This window comes from Charadrius vociferus, unplaced genomic scaffold (assembly GCF_000708025.1).
Source record: "Charadrius vociferus isolate BGI_N301 unplaced genomic scaffold, ASM70802v2 scaffold15, whole genome shotgun sequence".
NCBI classification, from domain to species: Eukaryota; Metazoa; Chordata; class Aves; order Charadriiformes; family Charadriidae; genus Charadrius; species Charadrius vociferus.
In genome coordinates, this window is record NW_009650064.1 from 4,416,010 (window position 1) to 4,420,693 (window position 4,684).

The following is a 4,684-nucleotide window of genomic DNA, read 5'->3' on the forward strand; positions in this document are numbered from 1 at the left end:
CCTTCTCTGGAGATTTTCAAAACCCGCCTGGATGCAGTCCTGAGTAATGTGCTCTGGGCAATCCTGCTTTAGCAGGGGGGTTGGACTAGATGATCTCTAGAGGTCCCTTCCAACTCTGAAAATTCTGTGATTCTGTGAAAATAGAGATATGTCTACATTTAAAGATTCCTCTTTTCTCCACTTTAATGAAGAAGTATTTAATAGCAGTTCAGAAATATCTCATGTAAATATTTTGGAAGAATTTAAAGAATTACTTGAGTAGAGCTTTCAAAATCAAATTACTAACACTTCCCCTAACAACCAAGGAGTTCCAGTTATAATAAGTATCTAACGACCAACTTATAAGTGTGTTATTTTATCTACACTATCTGATGTTAGGAAGTGATGGAAAGGAAAGGTGGGGAATCTTTCTTTGCCTGTTTTCCTATGGAAAGGAGTCTTATGCAATCCTATACTCCATGCATATGCATGCAATTCATTTGTTTGTCCTCTAATTCATTTTGCATTTGCTGGTCAATATAAATCAAATTTGACAGGATAAATATTTCAAAGATACCACGTTTCTAGCTCTGGGAAAATAAGTAAGCAGGGTAAAGAAGGTACAAATGGGTAATGGGAGCTCTGTCCTTCTTAGAAATCAGACAAGTTATACAGGACAGAGAATATAAAGGCCATCTAAGACAGAAACACAAGTAAGAGATTTTTCTAAACTGGAATGATTTCATGTCCTATCTTTCTCTCTATATGCACATGCTCTTACGCACTACATATACACTTCCTGCAGAATGAAACAGTGCTGGATTCTTTTCTCATCTCCGAATTTGGGACTGATACTCCACAGTAATACTGAAATTGTTGTGGAATTAAATGACCAGTCCACAGTGTCTGATCTGGGGACCCTATCAACCTGGCCTATAGAAAAAAAGCTGTCCAAACCCCACCATTGTTTAATTCTTGTTTTGCAAATGTCCTTGCAATCTGTGCACTGGACAACAAAATGGAGCAATCTCTGGTCACAGGCACTACACCTAGTGATGAAAACCACTTGCCTGCTGTCATATGCCCTGATGTACACTCACGACATGGCTGAAATGCAGTCACCCCCTGTACCGTGACCAAATACCTGACTGTTGCATAACAGGGATCAGCAAAATTTTATGCGACAAGTGTACTTGCAGTTATGGGACAGGGCATTTAATTTTCAGGTGCCATTGTAAGAGGCTGTGGGGCCTACTCCAGCTGAAAGGGTTGTGACTTCTTAAATGACACATTAAACTCCACTTACCTCCCTATCCTGTGGCTATAAGAAAAGTCAACTTCCAGGATTCTGAGTAAAAAAAAAATTATTAACTTTTTCAGCCTCTCTGAAGCAGCTTCTTTCATTAAAAGCGTTCCTCATACAAAAGAGCATGTCTGAGGCTACTTTTCTACTGTTACTGAAAAATTAGATGCCAAAGTCACTGAGTTATACCTTACAAGACAGTATCAAATTTGTGTCTGGGATATCATGGTTACATCCAAGCACTGCTAAACATTGGATGTTCCGATAGATGTTGGTGAAATTAAATGTCAATGTAATGGCTACAAAAAGACCTCACTAGGAGGCAGTAAAAAAAAAACCCAAAACCCAATTTCATCTTTATGCATGGAAAATGTTATTATATTTTTCAAACAAAGTGAAAATAATTATAATAACTTAAGAACTTAATATGAATGAAATCTACAAGTTATTTTAGTAATGAACAAGCATCTATCTCAAATGTGTGAAAACAGACAATTTGGCTTTTATCATTATTTAACAGCGTGCACAGGACAGCTTTCAAAGATTGCCTTATCCATCTACTGCAGCCCACAGTATCTTCCTGTATAGGTATATTACATATGCTATATATATACATAACATATTTATACTACCACTATCCAGACACAGCAGCACTTCTATGTATAGATAAGGGTCTGTAAATCACTTTTCCTTGAGCTAAGAGGGAACTGCTGAACTGCTGAATGGGAGAAGTGGGTGGATGGAGGAATTGAGATTAATACAAACTCTTTTTTTAAATACTCTTTCTTTATCACCTTGCTTGTTCACAGCCACATCATAACATTAAAAACATATATTCTATTATATTACTCTGGTTTTGAAGCCTCTGTGGTTAAGGAGATTTATAAATAACTACCATTTGAGACTTAAGAACAGAAACCTTGGATTTTCACACACAGATACCATATAAATAGTAGTTTTGCTCTTTTCCCATGCTTCATTTTTGGCAAGGTCCCAGCAGCCATTAACTAATAAAGTGAACTCAAGATCAATGTTTTAAATCATTTTACAGCTGTGATTACAAACTGCTTTCATTTAACATATAGGGTTGGTTTCTAGCAGTTCTCAAGGGAGTGACTGCTGAGATCATGCTAGACTTGAAAAGGATAAATTCAAAATCACCACCTGAATAGCATGATTTTAAGATATAAGCTCTTTCAATCAGCAAGGACTATACATATGTGCTTGCTATCAATGTAGGAATCAGTTTTATCAATGTAGGAATCTCAGTTTTCTGTCAATTTAAGGCATCTGTAGCTAGAGCCTTGATGATTAAGAAATACAAAGTTTACAAGGATCATTGCCCATTTTACCTAGAATGCTTTTGTAGCATAAATAGCATTATGCATCATCCTAGACCTATAATCAGCGTGAAGTTCCTGGTTTAAAAAGGTGAGACAAGTAATGAAAGAAAATTCAGACAGAAAGTAGGTGAAATTAAAAGAAAGGAAAGAAAGCAAAAAATTGTGGGAGCAAGGGACCCAGAAAACCCAGAAATTAATTGTGAAAGGAAGGATCTGCTGAAACTTCTCTGAGAATGAGATCTCACCTTTCACACTTGTATCCATCCAACCTTTTCTAACCACTGTGTGGCTTTGTAATCAAAGCAGAGACTTTTTTTTGTGACATGACATACATGTTAGTTTTCACTGTCCCCTGAATCTTCCAGTGCAAGGTCAACTCTGTCAAACAGGGCACAAGGTGAACTCCACAGGAAAAGCTTCTAACATCACATAAAGTTTCAGGAGGCTGTACAGGGAACAAGCCTGCATGGCACTGTAGCATGACATGGCTCTCCTTCCTTTCTTTAATTAAAGGAAATCTGTGTGGTCTACTGAAGCAGACAGATAGCATCCTTTTAAATAATTTCATCAGTATACAAGGCTTTTGCTTTTTGGCATTCATTTTATATTTCTGCTGCCCATTTTTGCACCTAAATCTCGAATATTTCGGGTATATTACACTTGGCATTTTATCTCCAGAGTATAATAAATAGGTAGACATTTTAAAACATAGGCTAGCCTTCAAACAAGCAGTGTCAGACACACTACATCTTGAAAACAAACAAAATAGATCCTCTGCTATATGTATGTAGCTTCACTTAAAAAATAGTAACTTTTTTCACCCAATTTTAAACAGTTGATAATTAAGGAAACCAAATTTAGTAATATCTTCTTTAAAAGACTGCTTCTCATTCTAAAAAGAAAATGCTTAGTCAATGTTATCTCATGAGAGAATTAGTACCATCACCTTTCATTTATTAGTATCAAACTCTATGCCACAAAGTTGTTTTATAGAGAAGCAAACATCTGCTTAATCACAGAAACCCCCAGAATTTAGGCTAAACCTATTTGATAAACTGAATAAGTAAAGTAAGTGGTAGCCAACGTAAATGAAACTTAAAAATGAACTTTTCATTTTTGCAGCAATGTGTGTTGTACTAAGTGAAAACACATCTTGATATTGACTTCAAATTAAAAAGTGGAAGAAGTTGAGATGCACAGAGATGCTTCATTTGCTTTTAGGACATTATTTATAATTTATCATTTCTGCACTCACATACAGAAAACCCAAGACAAAAGCAAAAATGGCATCATGGCATTTCTAGATTTTGAACAACAACATTTGTTTTTAGTAGATTATTCTGGTGTGATCATTACTGCAGAAAAGATAATACTCAAGGTGAAGAATAATAAAGGCTAAAGATCAAAACTGGTTACCCAGCTGAGCGGGTACCAGACCAGAACAATAATTTTCAAAACTAAGTACAAAGCTACTTCTGCAAACTACATGCATACTTTTATGAAATGCTAATTAACAAAAATTAACCTAGCACCTGTTCATGAAATAGCTGGTTTTGAAAGTCAAATATTCAAAATTACAGCAATTTCTCTAATGATTTACACCTTCGTGCTTTGTTGACAGGCACAGGTAGAATTAAACTCAAGAAGAAAAAAAGACATATCATTTACAATGTTGATATAGCAGAACAGGCAATAAATATAGTTAAAAGAAGAACATACTTAGTACAGTCATGTCATTACAGGCAAAAATAAATGAAATCCATAAACGAAGGGTAAAAACAAAAGCATAAATGGTAAAAATAAAGGGTATTCATAAATGAAATAGAAAGAAGTCTTTGAAATTAATCTATTATTTTACTACCAATGATAACATGGCAACCTATATAATATTCAGCAAACAGATTTTCTGGTTTTAGTTCTTTTTCATCTCAAAATAACAATTAACCCTACAACTAATGGACAAGACTGCGATCTTGGTTTCAGCAGACAACATCTTGAAGTACTTCATGATTATCTGGAAATAAACACCAATGCAAAGGAAAAGAGAATTTGCTTACTG

General features: G+C 35.2%; 1 protein-coding gene across 1 annotated transcript in view; it reads right to left on the minus strand.

The window, feature by feature from the left end:
• VPS13B (vacuolar protein sorting 13 homolog B (yeast)) overlaps positions 1 to 4,684 on the minus strand; it is a 502,169-nt gene that overhangs the window by 269,893 nt on the left and 227,592 nt on the right. The window lies entirely within an intron of this gene.